Source organism: Protopterus annectens, chromosome 9.part0 (assembly GCF_019279795.1).
Source record: "Protopterus annectens isolate FY-2018-M chromosome 9.part0, PAN1.0, whole genome shotgun sequence".
Lineage (NCBI taxonomy): Eukaryota > Metazoa > Chordata > Ceratodontiformes > Protopteridae > Protopterus > Protopterus annectens.
This window is the reverse complement of record NC_056743.1, coordinates 1,040,297,156-1,040,315,142: the sequence shown is the minus strand read 5'-3', so window position 1 is coordinate 1,040,315,142 and position 17,987 is coordinate 1,040,297,156. Positions and strand designations below refer to the sequence as shown.

General features: G+C 41.9%; 1 protein-coding gene across 1 annotated transcript in view; it reads left to right on the top strand.

The window, feature by feature from the left end:
- The window catches only part of LOC122811779 (keratin, type II cytoskeletal cochleal-like), a 328,300-nt gene that overhangs the window by 67,723 nt on the left and 242,590 nt on the right, over positions 1-17,987 (top strand). The window lies entirely within an intron of this gene.

Here is a 17,987-nt window from a genome sequence, read left to right as displayed (position 1 = left end):
ATCTATAACTGCTAGTTAATATATAAGTCCTCCAAGAGAAAAGGTTTACTTTGGCTATTAGATAGTAGCCATAAGAAAAAAAACACGAAAAATAAATTTAATTTCCATCCTTGAAAAAAAATATGTCTGCTGTAGATGCAGGTCATACTTAACTGGGAAGGAGAGCTGATCCAAAGACTCTTTTTAAGCATGATCCAGGCTAAAGACATACACGACAACATCAGAATTTCATCTGATGCATTTAGACAGGCACAATAATATTAAAAATATACATGTGTGTGTGCAGAATTTTTACAGTGTTTATCTTGACAACCAGGAGGAGTAAGGTTCTTTTGAAGGAGAGTGGGCGATGATAAGGGGCAGGAGGTGGCGTGTTCATAGACAGTGTTTAATCCCATACAGGGTTGAGTCCTTTACATTTAGTCTACAGTCATGACAGTAGCATGATTCATAAACCCTATACAACACTGTTGTCATATGAGGCACACAAGGAACCTACAGAACGTGGTGCACACACTGAAGGCAGTATCAGTACCCCATTCAACAGTGCTCTACTGGTATAGATCTGGTTATAGTTATGGACTTGACTAGCACATCACATCAGCTAGCACTCATTTGCCACAACAATACCAGATCAACCTCTAGCTGAAAGGAGAGAGTAGTGACCACTGAAGGCACTAAATGAGGTAGTAAGAATGGGCTATCCAGAGAAAGAGATGAAAGTTATTTCTTGCAGCTGTATCAGTTCTCAGCACTGCCATCCCTATGACTATTATATGAAATGCTCTGTACTGCACTATACTGTAACATATTATAACATGCTGAGCCCTCCCTTTTGTGTGGGATAATTAGCAGACACAGACACTCAGTAAGTAAAGGAGATACACTTGTTGCCCATTTACATAATCAGAACTTTTAGCCATTTTCCTTAGTAGTCAAGTGCAAGAAAGACTCATAAAAATATCAGTGTTATTGCCAGTGACTTCACAGAATAAATAATTACCATCTCATCTAAACTGAGGGGGATCAAGGAGACTGACTACTCCACCTTGGTGAATGTTCTTCTGTGCAACACAGTCCATACAAGGATATCTTTTTACAACTCTTTTATAAACTTACTTATCTGTCTGCTTTCTAGGAAATGTTATGCTAAGCAACACACCACCATTACTTGTTCAGCAGGTGATAGTCTGCCTAATTTTATCTTTTACATCACAGCTAGATGCCTGAAAATCCAGATCCCTGCTCCTCAGTGTGTTCCATGATGCACACATTGTTTCCATGTTTACATTAATAACGTAAAATGGGGTTGGTGTATAGCAGCAATATGAATTAGTAAAAATATCATTAAAACATACAGGGTAGTGTGATGACATTCTGACACGTAAGTGTTCATTTTACGAAACAGTTATGAATATTAACATTATTTTTATATCTGCATTAATATCGTAAAAGCTGTGTCACCTATGTGTAAAAAATGGTGCCACCTTATACACAGCTTTAGTGTACTCAGTTTTCCATTTGAAATACTCTTTCTACATAAATATTGTTACTTTGAAATATTGCGAAAATATTATAAGCATAATTGGGGGCTAGTATAATAGCGATGGTATTTACCCTATAGACACAATGTACATGGTTAATTCTCACCTTTGGGAAGCATAGCTAGGCTTAAAAGGACTGCCTAGGTTCATTAGCCTAGTAATTACCTATGAACCTATTAATATTCAATAATTGCCATTGATTGCGCAGTATTACTAAATAGTGGACTATTGTGAACTCTTTAAACATTACACGAAAGATTTCAGGCAGATGAACAATTCTCTCACTGATGCTTTGCATATATCTTGTACACTTATAGGATTTTAACCCTTTGTTTGACTATAACATTAGTAAATTTTGGTGAATAAAATACCATTTGTCTTTCATACCTCTGCAGATTTTCTAGTACCAGTGTGTAACCCGTAGCGTAATGAAAAACTTTAGCATTTTACACTTTTTTTTTGCAACTAGCATTGTTTGTGAGACATTGCAAATCATAGAAGGAGAATTTTCAGTAGAGGATTTTGGAGAAAATCTCCTTAGAAGAAAGTAGTTTCCTGGCTTAGTGACTTCAGGAAACAAGGAGAACAAGTAGATTCCTGCTTCTTACAACTACTGAGTTAAAGCAGCCAGTTCTGATGGACTGTGGAGAAATAAAGTCTGGACAACACATGTAAATCAAATAGTATTTTAATTATATTTATATTCTTTTATAACATAGGCTCTAGAATAGGTCTTTCGAACACCTTTTTTCAAATCACAACAAGGGAAAGAAATAAATGGTCAATAAGAAAACATCTCCTAAGCTACAGACTTAAAATGTAGCTATATATAGATAACCAACTTAATATAACATGAGCCAACAAAATAGTACCATACATTAATAAATAAATAAATGAATGAATGAACAAATAAAGGAATAACTGCAGGTAATATTTTTCAACAGACAGAGTTAGAAACAATTAGATCAACCAATGCATAGATACCTGTGATAGACTATCTATTACTGCATTACATGACTAGCAGGACATTTAAATTTAGAACTTTTGGGGAGGATATGTTAAGTTGTGAATGAACAAGGAGAGAGAAGCAAGAGATCTAATTTTACTAAGAGTGCTGTTGAAAGGATTGAGACAATGACAGGAAAGCCTTTGAAACACAACTAGAGAGACAGTCTTGGTGATGAAACAGGGTTGTGATATGGTGGTGAATCTTAGACATCTCATTAAGGATATAACATTCCAGTGACCATGTTATAGTATAGCAGTGTCTAAGGTGAAGTAACTTAAAATAAGGCTGTAAGTCATACCGGTTGACTAGTCCAATAAGGATAGTAATCCCATTATGTGTAATAATTTGCAATGATATTATAAGCGGATGCACTAAAGACAGACCTATGGATTCTCTATACCTTGCACAGCATGCAAGATCAGTGCAGGAGCTCTAGCAGGCAATATATCTGCCGTGCGATCCAGGAACAGCCTGCAGGGCCATGCATGAGCGCTCCTGCACTAATCCTGCATGGACTAAGCCCCTGTATACAAATCACCACGTTTGCAGGAGAAATCTATGCAAATGAGGTGATTTTGCAATCCAGGAAGCTTGCAACCGGCCATGCAGGACTAGTGTAATCTGCAGAAATGAACTCTGTTAGTAACTGAGTACATTTCTGCAAACTCCAAAACAGAGCTGTGACAGCTCCAAATAAAGGCTGCATATCATGTAGTAAGCATGCCAATTGCCAAGTAGCAGGCCATTGCCATTGCAAACAGTGAAAAAAATACAAAAATCAGCTTTTATTTTTTTTTAGCCGATCTTGGCTGTTTAAGCGTAGGGCAGCAGCGCACAAATGGGATCGGGGGAGAAATAACAAAATTAACCTAAATTAAGTATTCTAACTAAAGTCAGTATCCTGCCATGCAAGTCAATGGCAGGCAGAAGACAACCTGGCCAGTGAGTAGTGGTTGCTAAGGGGGGAGGCTCAGTGTGAGACATGTAACTGTGCATTAGCAGGCAACCCTATGCAAATGAGGGGAATGATAGTGAATCCCAGTTTTCCCCAACATGTGTGTCAGGTCCCAATAGTGTAAGAGTAGGAATAGCTTGGTGCAAGCCTAGGAGGTAGGTGACATAATGGGGTGTGTGTCAGGCATACTGTAAGTGGACTGAAGCCCTGTGGTCTGGGTTTGCTCCTAGCTTAGCACAGCTAAGCTCAAGGGTGTGTCTAAACCTACCTAGTAGTCTTTACATTGCCTAAGTGGGTGTGCACTGTGCGCCAGGTTTTAAAGGCAGAAAAAAAGTTAAACCAGGAAATAGCAGCACTGTGCACATTTATGCACTCTGTTTGGGCAGTGCACCCCGGGCTTAAACATGAAGGCAATGGGAAGGGAAAACAGCAGCAGTAAGGTAATCAAGGAGAACTAGCATAGCTGTCAGGTGAAATGTATCAGAATCAGACAATTACACAGGCAGCAGATCAGTCCAGCCCAGAACACTACTATAAATGATGCAAACACCATCCCCTCTGGTTTTTCCCACACTCTACACCACCGGTATAAACAAGCGGGGAACTTTTAACACTCACAACAGCAAAATGATAGGGGCTGCAATAGCTATCATACAACAACTTGTGGAAGAGGCTGAGGATGGTGAGGATGTGAATGCTGTCGACCAACCCCCAGTGAGGAGATGGAGAAGAGTAAACAGACTCAGGGTAACCTACCAGGGGCTACATGAGCTGGAGACAGTGGATCGCTATAGGGTGAACAGGGACCTCCTACAGCAAATTGTTGAGCTGTGCCGGCCACGACTGACACACAGAACTAACAGAGGGGAACCCATCCCAATGGATACCAAGGTATGTATAGGCCTATGAATATTAGCTACAGGTACCTTCCAAAAGCCAACTGGGGATATGATGGGGATTTCATAGGCATCACCATCCAGGGTACTCCACCAGTTCCTGGATGCCATGTCAGCACATGTCGGTGAGCACGTATATTTCCCAACACTCTTAAGGCATTGGCCAGCAATATGCAACTGCTCCACCAAATAGCAGAATACCCTGAGGTAGTGGGTGCTATAAACTCCATGTACATATGCATCAAAGCACCACCCGGTGAGCGGGTTAGGGTCTACATTAACCACAAGGGCTTCCCCTCCATCAACTGCCAGGTAGTGTGCAATGCCCAGGACATAATAATGAATGTGTGTGCTGGCTGCCCTGGAAGCTATCATGATTCCCACATCTGGCATCTGATGCAGCTGTACCAGAGATTTGCCAATGGGGACATCCCTGATGGTCACCTAGTGGGGGATGCTGGATATGCACTGAAGCCATGGCTGATGACACCCATCAGAAATGCACACACACCCGAACAAGAACTCCATAATGAGGCACACACACAGACCAGAATTATAGTAGAGTGTGTGTTTGGGATGCTCAAGTCATGGTTCCAGTGCCTGGACACATCTGGTGGAGCCTTGCAGTACTCACCAGCTACATGTACCCAAATTGTTCTTGTATGTACCATGCCACACAATATGATCCTGTGGAAACAGTTGCAGCAGGAACAGCATGGGGCAGGCCCACACAGCCCCCCACCATTTCCAAGGCCTGCACAGGCACAGAGTCTCCTGAAGGAGGAACAACATGAGTCTGCCCCAGTAGGCAGAAGGAGGTGTGCCTAGTATATCCTGGCCCTGGCAAAGAAGCAGCGCATAGCACATACACTGACACAGGAGAGACCCAGGGAATAACACCTCTCTCTGACTCTTACATACAGTAAAAGGGATGCCAAACATTACACTACCTGTGCTTAACCATGTGTAGGGAGTGTACTATGTGCATCTGACATAGGCAGCTCTGCAGCATCACCCTCAATACTGACCCACAAGTTATGTGACTTACACATGCCAGTCGGGGGGTTCACATACCCAACAACAGTTACAGCCAGCAGGACAGGTGTAGACAAACACAAACAAAGGCTGTGCAATGGCCTCTGAATGAGGCCTATGGGTAACCCCCTCAGCCCTACATAGACAGAGTACAGCAGGTCAGGCAGTGGGATGTCAGTTCTGAAGGGGAGGAAGCCCAAAATTAATATATAGGTAAATAAAAGCTAAGATCTGTAGTACACTGGTATGCCTCTAGTCAGCATGATAGGTAAGACTACAGAAGAAATGGAGTACATGACATACCAGTACAGCCCTAGCAAATGTGTACAAGTGTCAGGTGTGCCCCCCCCCATTCTACGTAGTAGTGTAATAACAGTCAGGTGTGCCTCCCCCAATCCTGTGTAGAAATGTAGAAATAGTCAGGTGTGCCCCCCATCCTACATAGAAATGAAGTAACAGTCAGGTGTGACCCTCAAGTCTGTGTAGAAATGTAGAAATAGTCAGGTATGTCCCCCCATCCTACATAGAAATGTAGTAACAGTCAGGTGTGCCCCCAATCCTGTGTAGAAATGTAGAAATAGTCAGGTTTAACCCCCCATCCTATGTAGTAATGTAATAACAGTCAGGTGTGCCCCCCAATCCTGTGTAGAAATGTAGAAATACTCAGGTGTGCCCCCCATCCTACATAGAAATGTAGTAACAGTCAGGGGTGCCCCCCCAAACCTGTGTAGAAATGTAAAAATAGTCAGGTGTCCCCCCCATCCTACGTAGAAATGTAGTAACAGTCAGGTGTGCCCCCCCAATCCTGTGCAGAAATGTAGAAATAGTCAGGTGTGCCCCCCCATCCTATGTAGAAATGTAGTAACAGTCAGGTGTGCCCACCAATCCTGTGTAGAAATGTAGAAATAGTCAGGTGTGAGCCCATCCTACATAGAAATGTAGTAACAGTCAGGTTTGCCCCCCAATCCTGTGTAGAAATGTAGAAATAGTCAGGTGTGCCCCCCTTCCTACATAGAAATGAAGTAACAGTCAGGTATGCCCCCCCAATCCTGTGTAGAAATGTAGAAATAGTTGGGTGTGCCCCCCCCATCCTATGCAGAAATGTAGTAAAAGTCAATGCCAAATGATCGACGGATACCCTGCAGAGACAGCATGCTACCTGTAAGTGTAAAACACAAAGGTCAGCACTGCAGTACAAACTACCCAGACTCAATCCACACATTCAATACATACGGGCATACTGGGTATGCTCACACACAAACACATGAAGGCCATGCCTGCGAATACCAGTGGACCAGGCATATCTGGCAGTCACAGGTGTTAGTGCAGACACTCCTCAGTATGCACCACTCATGCTTTGCACAAACAGTGGATAGGAATACAGGCATTTATGTAAGGAGAACACACTATGATAAGCCAAAGGTAGACGTACATAGATGTGTGGAATAGGGTGACTGTGACAAGGAGCCATCCAGGCCTATCCCACCCAGCACACAGCCAAAGGGCCACATCCACAGGAGGGTCAGATGTCACTCACTGCAGATACTAGCCACCGGTATTTGTCTGCATTACAGACTATGTGGTGCATGTGCTAGCTGTGCCACATGACTGTACAGGGAAGTAGTCATCTAGCAGCTGTATACACGTACCTGTGAAATATGGCCCTGTTTGTGCCCGCATGTGGTGTGTCAACCCCTAGATGAATGGGTTATTGCCCATGCACACACACACTGCCCTCCCTATAGCCCTACTATGATAAGCATGCTGAGGTCATCCACTGTGAAATACACCTTTGGGAGAATTGTAGCCCAGTAATCTCTGTGGTGCATCCCCATAACTGTGTACTGCTGCAATGTGATAAACTAGTTAGGTAGGAGTTCCAATCCCAGACATGGCAATTGTGTGTTTGTGGTGTGTCTGTCTGTCTGTGTAGAGAGCAATGTTTTTTAGGGTGGTCACACTCCTTACAATTGAAATGCTCTACTTTGGTAAGGCTGCTGATGTCATTCACTTAGAAATACACCTCTGGGATGGTTGTAGCCAAGTAATCTCTGTAGCGCATGCCATAACTGCATTCTGCTGTAGTGTGATAAACTAGTTAGGTTGGACTTCTAATCCCAGACTTGGCAACTGTGTGTGTGTGTGTGTGTGTGTGTGTGTGTGTGTGTGTGTGTGTGTGTGTGAGTGTGCGTGTGTGTATCTGTCTGACTCTGTCTCTGTAGAAAGCAATGCTTTTTAGGGTGGTCACACTCCCTACAATTGAAATGCTCTTCTTTGGTAAGGCTGCTGTCATCCACCTAGAAATACACCTCTGGGAAGGCCATAGCCAAGTAATCCCCATAGCACATGCCATAACTGTGTACTGCTGTAGTGTGATAAACTAGTTAGGTAGGAGTTCTAATCTCAGACTTGGCAAGTGTGTGTGTGTTTGTGTGTCTGTCTGTGTAGAGAGCAATGCTTTTTAGGGTGGTCACACTCCCTACAATTGAAATGTTCTACTTTGGTAAGGCTGCTGATGTCATTCACCTAGAAATACACTTCTGGAAAAGTTGCAGCCCAGTAATCTCTGTAGTGCATGCCATAACTGCGTACTGCTGTAGTATGATAAACTACTTAGGTAGGAGTTATAATTCCAGACTTGGTAAGTGTGTGTGTTCGTCTCACTCTGTCTGTGTAGAGAGCAATGCTTTTTAGGGTGGTCATACTCGCTACAATTGAAATGCTCTACTTTTGTAAGGCTGCTGATGTCATCCACCTAGAAATACACCTCTGGGAATGTTGTAGCCCAGTAATCTCTGTAACATGTACCATAACTGTGTACTGCTGTAGTGTGATAAACTAGTTAGGTAGGAGTTCTAATCCCAGACTTGGCAAGTGTGTGTGTGTGTGTGTGTGTGTGTGTGTGTGTGTGTGTGTGTGTGTGTGTGTGTGTGTGTGTGTGTGTGTGTGTGTGTGTGTGTGTGTGTGTGTGTCTGACTCTGTGTAGATAGCAATGCTTTTTAGGATAGTTACACTCACTACAATTTGAATGCCCTACTTTGGCAATCCTGCTAATGTCATCCAATGTGATATAATGTAATCCCCATGGTGCATCCTATTAACAGCTCCATGCTGTAGTGTGATATAGTCCTCTGTCAGGGGTTCTATATCCACACATGTCAGTTGTGGATGTTTTGTGTGTGTTTCACTGTCTGTGTAGGGAGCAATGCATTTTAGCCTAGCCACACTCACTACAATTCGAATAGCCTACTTTGGCAGTCCTGCTGATGTCATCCAATGTGATATAAACCTTTTGGGGAAGAAGTACACCAGTAATCTCTGTGGCATGTACTATAACTGTGTAGTGTTGTAGTGTAATAAACTAGTTAGGTATGGGTTCTAATCCCAGACATGACAGGGGTGTGTGTGTGTGTGTGTGTGTGTGTGTCTGTGTTTGTAACTCATATCCTATTGAGGTGGGTGTGAGTGTATGACACCTGGTCCGAATGTGGAGCAGGTTTTGCAAATTTCTTATATGGTGGCCCTAGTATATATCACAATGTCCACTATACAGTGATAACAGATGTGAAATAGCCGAGAGACTGGGGTGTAAATCCATACACATACATGTGACATCAAGGCCAGGCATTCGCAGTTATCAACCCCAGTATTAACCACAGCACACTTTCAACCCATGTCTCATACACACACACACACACACACACACACACACACACACACACACACACACACACACGCATGCACACTTGCCTAGGCAACAACAAATATGTGGGTAGTACACTGCATATTGGCCACTGATAGTAACTATGGAGTGATTGCAGTGGGATACAGAGGGCATGGCATCCTGTCCATCTGTCCAATAGGCACATACATGCAGACAGTGCACCTTCCTCATGTTCCCCACTGGACACCTGCAACACCTGTGGTGCCATCAAATGTGACCCACAAGGACATACCATGCCTGAAAACATGCCCTGTATGGACAGATGCCACTGACACCAGGGAATGCCATTAGCATGCTATCAATGTAGGTGAAGGGTAAACCTGCTGTCCATTACCATTTCCCACCTCAGGTGGCCAAGACTGGCACATCTGATGATAATCTGTGTACACAACATGGGCCAGACACCCCAGATACGGTTCAATGTGTCACTGTACATGCATGTGGGAGGTGTGCACATCCCAGACACAATCCATGTCATGGACTAAGGAACACATACATGGCAAGCAGTGCACAGCATTGGCCACATGCAATAGGCACCCAGGTGACTGGATGGTGGATACAATACTCACCTGTGTGGACAAATGAGAAACTACAGCCCTGAGCCACAATGCAGACCATTGTCATGTGGCCTGATGCCAAGGTATACCCATCACTTAGCCTTGTATAGCCATCTGGCACAGTCAACCACCACACACCAATGCAGAAATGCACCCATGCATGTCAGTACTGGCACCCTGTGTGTTTGTGTGTGTGTTGTATGACGAATATGATCATATCCACACTCACTACAACCCCCATTGGCATACTGAAGCATGCTGTCTGATGTCAGACACCTCCCCATACCCTTTGCTCATATATCCTCCATATGACCCATGTGGTGCATGTGATACCTGCACAGTACTGTATTGTGGCAATCTCGCTAGTGATGAGTTGTATTCCTGGCCCTGCCAAGTGTGTCAATGTGTGTGCGTCCCTGTGAGAGTGTAGCTGTGTTGATGCTGGCACCTGTTCATGCGGACAGGCAAGTGTACTACACCTACTGTACAGCTACCATATCCCTGTTGCAGAAGATGTCACTCACCATCACATATATATTCTAAGGACTCTACAGCAGGTAACCTAGGTGGTGCATCCCATAACTGCATAGAACTGTGATAGCACCTGTGCTGGTAGGTGTGTGACACAAACATGCTTAAGTTTTACTTTCCCACCCCTCCCTGACTTGTCTTTGCCTCTGTCTGCCTCTCTCACTCCCTCACTGGTAGATGTGGAGACCTACACCTGCTTTGCTTAGGCAGCAGCATGTGTATTTTAAGTGATGCTCATGATCAGCTGATGGCCTCTGCAGGAATTGCAGCCCTCCCCTAGCTGATTGCATGTGGAACAGCTGTGGGAACATTCCCAAAGCCAATTGCATGGAATCACACTCCAATATCTAGGAACATCATGTTGGTGTTGGGCCTTTTCATTCACTGTGAGCAGGAACTCAATTTGTTGTTTAACAAACAGCATCTCAGATGGATTGGGGATTTACCTCTGACAACATACACTGTGGAAACAGGCCATCACACAGGAGGGGGTGTGCCTGACCTGACTACAGACTGTAAGTGCTGCCTATATTGCATTTGGAGTAATGTTGGTTTAACAGGATGTGTGCGGATATGGCTGTCCTACATGTTTTAATACCTGCCATGTCAGTTCTATATTTATGAGGACTCCCCATCTATAGGGTCATCTGCAGACTGGGCAGCATGTGGTGCCTTTGGTTTCATGTGTTATCCACAGAGCATCTATCTGTGAACTGCAGAAGGAAGTGTGAAGATTGCAGTCTTTAGATGGTGAAAGCCGTGACAGTTACTGACTTCATATCCCTCATAGGACATATGTTGCAACAAACCCTGTTACAACAGTAAATGTATGAGGTTATCACAGCAACATGTCAATATTGGTCCTGTGTACATGCTTCAAGCCACAACTCTGTCAACCTTTGTACATATGTCATGCATTAAGAGGTGCATATGTGCTGTACACCATAATTAGTGTCAGCATATCTGATCAGAAGCCAGTGAGATATCAGACTGATACACATGTTATGTACAGTAGGGGTTATATTTGATGACACATCCTGGACATTCTGTGGTTGTTTGTACAATACTGAGGTCTGTGTACGTATGGTGAATGTCGACAGTGTATGTATTGTTAATATGTACTTTGGCCTGTGTACAGACTGTGGTAGATGTTATTGTTCTAGGTCCCATCCTATCTGATGTTACATGCTGCTCCATTGTATGTAACCGTATTGGCTTACATGTTTATAGGGCCATACACAAACATGTCCCATACCACAGACAGGCATCAGACCACACTGTGTAGCGGCCCAGTATATGTAGGCTTAATGTGTGAGTGGCACATATGAGGATGGTGTTGAATAGATAGTCAATGTTCTGTAAAATTATGCTAGCTTACCATATGTGGCTGTGACTGTGTTCACATTGGTTGGGGTTATGCACTTTCACACAGGTGTATCTTACCCTGTGCTGTGACATGCCTGTAGAGCCTGCTTTATATGCAGGTACATGTGCATTCCCCCATAGGAGATGTAGACCAGTGTTGAGCCAGTCTGCCTGTAGCCTGCACAGTGCTTTGTTACATGCCTAGCAGCTTAGTGTACTTACCCAGTGAGATGTTATGTCCAGATACTTGCCAGATGTACAGCTGCCGGGCCTCCATTAACAGTCATGTATGTCAGATAGAGCAGTGGGATGCTGTACAGATGTATGTCAAAATCTAGTGGGTAGTATGTGGCCATGGCACATCTGTACCAGCAGTTATTATATGTCAGGACAGACAGGGGTGTGTGAATGAATACCAGTCGTTATGTATTATACCCATCTACATGGTTGTTAACATCCATATTGTCAGGCTTAGTCCACATGTTCTGCCCTAAGAGGTTCTGTGTATTCCTCTGGACTGTACAGAGTGTGTCAGAACGTGCACATATATTGGCCAATATCTCTGCTGTAGTCCACATGAACATTATGTGCTTGCAGCGGTACTGTACTATGATGTCCTTCAGATGTCTGTCAGTAGCCAATGGTGCACATGTGAAAAGAGGATGTGACCTCCCACACACACCATGTCTGTTAAGACAATCCCTATTACAGTAGCAATAGTCTACTAATATACCTGCTATACATACCTGACATCCCCTTGCACTACGAAGTTGGGACTATAGGGGCTGAGGTAGGGCTACACTCCATGTTCAGGACATATGGTGAACATATATGTACAAATGATTATCCAGATATCTATATAGATAATTACACGTACATATCAACATATATAGATGGGTATGTATATGTACATAGATATGCATATACACACCCAGATATATACATATACAGAGCATTTTATGTCTACAGATATACAGATAGTGATACATATGCACATGTACATATACCACACTGCCATTCCTGCCAGCAGTCCACTGCTGTTGTATCCCCACACATATGATGGGGCTGGGGCCATATATGTGTGGCCTTCACCTACATAATACATGTGTGTCCATATGCACTCCAGAGGCCAGTGTATGTAGCAGTGGTATATGGCCCTGTATTATTGAGTCTGGGGGGGAATGCACCATACATAACCTAGGTTGTTACAAAATGTGGGTATATCAGGGGTGAGCTGCCTTAAGGTATCTGGATGTACAGTACCATATATTTCACCTATCCTGACATTACTTACATAAAGTGGGTTACTGCAGGCCTACTGCCTCCTGCCATCCAGACTGTTCTGTGTGTCAGTGTGCCTGTGATGGTGTCAGTTATGCCTTGTTATGTAACAGTTACATCCCGTGTGGTCAACTGAAGTCTTTACCACCTAGTGATTGCATACAGAGTGTAGATAGAGGCTGCTGAACTATACACTTGCATTACTTACTGTTGATTGTGTGGTATCCTGTGGCCCAGTCTGTCTTTATTGTTGTACGATTTGAAGGGCTTGGTCTGGACAGAAACAGTTGTGGACCTTTCCAGACTACTGTATTAGAATAACTATTTCACAGTTGCATTACTCTGTTCATATTGATTTCAGTGCAGTGTCTGAACAGCTATATGACATGGCATATAAATCTGTAATAGTACACAAATAAAGGTTTTCCATTTCTGCAAACCTGTGTGTGGTATTTTATCCTATGACCTCTCTGTGGGTATATGTTGCAGGCAACAAATGTCATTTGTATGAGTGGCCGATCCAGTGTCCAGTTGTTAGGGTAACTGTAGGCATAGTGGCTGTTCCATATTGTGTGCACCTACTACATAAGTATCTTACTGTACATATCTCTGTGTGTGTATGTGTAGTCACATGTATCTCTCTCTCTCTCTCTATATATATATATATATATATATATATATATGTATCTGCATATATGTGTTTGTGTATATGTATCCTGGGGATGTTGATAGCTTCCACATTTTACATTTCCAATGGGAGCCAGAGTGTACTGCATTATATGTTACCAATACCAGCCTGACATCATACAGGTGGGATGTAGTACTGTTAACATCTTGATCGTGTCAGGACCTGGTGAAGGGATCTGTAACACTTGGTAGTGTATTGCAGGGCAGACATGTTTGGCTGTGGAGGGGTGGGTATACCTATTCGTACAAGATGTATATTGTTTGGGGCCTCTCAACCCAATTAACGGTGCATGTGGACATATATGATTTAGTTAATCTCCCATTGATATATTCACATGTATGTCCATATATACCTATATATATATATATATATATATATATATAAACTATGTCCGTATATACCTACATAGATAAATATCTGCTTACATATATGTAACATGCTATGTATATGTAGACATATAGGTGCAGACATATATATGTGTTGATGTAGGCATTTGCATATATATATGTTCATATGCTGTATCTGTTTAGATATTAATATATTTATACACACACATACATCTAAATGTTAGAATACATTCTCTGTACTGTTTAATGACTGGGCTGGATAATATGTTTTTGAAAACATCAAGGGTATGTATATCTGGTATAACCTAGTGATAAATCACTTTGTCTACGGTGTGCAGAGTCCAGAGTTTGAGCCTTGCAGAGGCTGTTTATTTTGTTGCTGGGCAGAACACGGGCCATTGGATACAGAGTGATTAAGGCACTTTAAATCAGTTTTAAGCAGGTGCTAACCTGTCGTTACATGTTTACACAGTGTTAGCTTTAGAATTGCTTAGCAAGTGTGGGCATTGCATACCGCCATGCAAACGGGCTTAAGACCACTTACTGGTGCTTAGTTATGCTTACTACTGCTTATTTGTGCTTACAGCTGCTTTACTAGTGCCTTATTCATTATGACACTGACACCTCACATGAGCATTTACTGCAGTACTCCTGTTCATAAAAATATGCTATTTAGTGAGTTATGCAACATAAATATTACACATAATGTGCTTTGCCATGGAAAATGGAATCTGCTGCAGTGGGACTTGAACCGGAATGCCTGCTTGTAAGGCGAATGCTCTGCCCACTACACTATTGCTATGCTGCTTCATTTGCATATATCTTCTTTGTTATCCTATTCAGCCTTTTAAGCTGCATTAACCGTAGCTAAGCGATGGGCACACCTGCACACCTATGGTTAGCTGTAATTGGATTTAAAAAAATGAGGTTTCTTCATTTTATTTATACATTCTGTTGTTGTTATACACAAGGGCGACTGTTGTTGGGGATATGCGGTCACCTGTGAGCGGTCTTGCTCATTGCATACCCCTTTCTGCTATTCTACATTGTGGGGGCATGTTTATTCTGAGATCTCTGCTCTCAGACATGCCCCCCTGCACTCTTACATGCTCCATGTAAGCCTAGGAGCTCGTACAGCGCACTTCATTAATATGCATGGCGCGCTGCCATCCTGCTCCTAAATAGTTGCTTCCGTGCAGGACTAAGCTAGTCCTGCATGGAAGATTAGTAAATCCGGGGGAGAATGTACTAGGCATTAGTTGAAGCCTTCCTGTCTTCATGATAGAAAATCCAGAAAGTCTGAATGTATACTTAATACTCCCTCTTTAGACAGAAAAAGACTGGATTGTTAAGGACTTATGAGAAGCCAGCTAATTTATTTCTTCATATGTCGATATGGATAGTAAATGTCACTATAAAGTCAAGTTAAATACACATTTTTAAACCGTTTGAAATATTCTGTGACAACACTGCTTGGAAAAATGGATTATAATTTAGGAGAGTCTAGTCTAAGCATGGTATGCATATCAGAAATCCTTTCCTTATAAAGATGTTATCTGTCTGTTTCCCCTCCTGGACCATTTATATTGCAAGGTCAGTGATGGTAAAACTTTTCTACTTATGCTAGGGGTGAAGAAATGAGAAATCATCAATTTGCACTTCTGAGGTTTCAAAGTAAGTGCATTCAAACATTGTAACTACAGGAGATCCAAGAATCAAACCTTTGTGAGCACTGTTAGGTAGGAGGTATGTGTAGGATGGGTCTACTGTGAATATTTGCATCTTGTTTAATCAACACATGATTATGCGACCCCCCAAACATCTAATATCTAAAACATTGGGAGGTCACTAGTTAGAATGGTGCTCTCGAAAATTATTTTTTGCAGGATGTAAACCTCCTGCGCCCCTTGACATGAGGTAAGCCCCCTCATACAATACATATCTCTCTCTCTCTCTCTCTCTATATATATATATATATATATATTAGGTTTACTATCAAAATCTCAAACATCAAAACACATTTTGTACACAAACACCGAAAAAAAGTTTTGAATTCCTGAATACTAATAAGGTACACATGTCGAAAACATGTCAATTAGAAATGATCAAACCAACAGTTTCAACATTTCTGAAAATTTACCTGCTGACAATTACCTGCCTGCTTCCCAGCAGTGTGAATGCATGCATTTCAGTACTGCACATCACTTTAATTCACATTTTTGCAGGGGGTCAAGCTGCCCCTGCCCCCCCCCACATCCCCCTACAAATTATATATTCCAAGTCCGAGATCGCACTACAGTGAAGAAAAGGGTAAATTTCCCAATCCACACTGTACCACAGTCTCTGTTCATAACATCAACCTCATATGAGTGACTGCACAGTGTCATTCGCTAAAGGACATTCGTAGTTCAAAGAATTGCAGTTTGGCAATACAGGAATCAGCCAACACGCATTCGGTATTCCCATGTTCACTTAACTGCACTTCTACATTTTGATAGTAAACCTATATATATATATATATATATATATATATATATATATATATATATATATATATATATATATAGATGTATATATAATTTATATATAGATCCCTATCAGATGATTGAGTTTTCAAAAACTTAAAATTCCTATGGTCAGGACCGTATGATCAAGTTTCCGAAAACTCGAACATTAAAAAAAAAACATAAAAATCTACATTTGTAAAGATTTTTGCAGGAGGGCAAGCTTTCCTGCACCCCCTACCCCCTGCAAATTATAAATACCAACTCTAGGATCAGAATACTTTAACCAGGCAAATGAACTGGTCCAGTGACCCTTTTCTGCCTTAAGCTGGGCCACAATGATAAAGGCAGTAACAAGTAAGAGATGCACATAGGAATACAAAGAAAAAAGTAATACTGCCATTAACACATTTGACAAGGGTTTCATGGACAAAACATAGCCAGGGAATACAGTGAATAAGTACAACATTAAACGACATTTACAAGCATGTGCACACTATTAAAGCTAAAATATGCAATGCAAACCTCATTATAAATACAGAATTACATGGAAGCAAACTGAACAGCTCACAATCTTGCGAGATATTGCTACAGTGCAGTGGACCAGGATTCAGCTTGTGAATGTTGCAAGGCTATCCAAAAACGGGAGGGAATAATACATTTGCATGACTCTAATTGTCTTAAGAACGTGTCAAAACAAATAAATCTGTAAATTTTGAAATGGAACCACCTGTAAAGTGGAACCTAAGATGTAGTGTGACATAGCACATGTCTTTGCAGCACTTGCATTTACTGTTTTTGAACAGATTGCCTCTAAGTTCTTTCTTGAATCCAGTTGTTGGTCTATATTCTAAATATTGTCTAGACGACTGTTGCAAACAACTGGAACTATTTCGGAGTAAGGTCTTTCACACATGCCAAGTGTAAATGGGATCTGTATAACTGAATACCATTACTATTTCTAAGACTATAGGCTTTCTAAACTCCAGCCTGATGAGGACTGGTAGACAGTTGCAATCATTTTGCATTTTGTAAATGAGTATATTGAGCAGTAAAGTAGCTGTGGCTATAACAGGTAGACAATTGAACTGATAGTAGCATAGAATGCTCATGCTTGTTAGCTAAATGTATGAATTTAAGCATTTTATTCTCAGGCAATTAAATGAGCACACCATTGTGCACAGAGAGAAGTGCAGTTAAAGAAAGTAGCCCATTCTAAGGGGAGGAGGAGTACATTTATGGCAATGGTTCATCGACCTGGATATTTTGTATGAGACTTTACCTTGTTGACCTGATCATCTGTCTGTTGGTAGAGTCACAGGTTTTGGTCTAATATTAGTCCTAGATATCTCAACTGATTAGTAATAACAAGAGGGGTTCCCAAAGTGTCTCTAAGGCTGAAGTTAGGGATATTACTTAACTTTCTAGGAGCCAAATACCATCACTGTGTTTTTTGCATATTGCTGGAGAGTTTATTTTTACAAAGTCTTTTCCATCAATGTCATATAGCTATTGCAATATCTATATAGATATTGACACACACACACACAC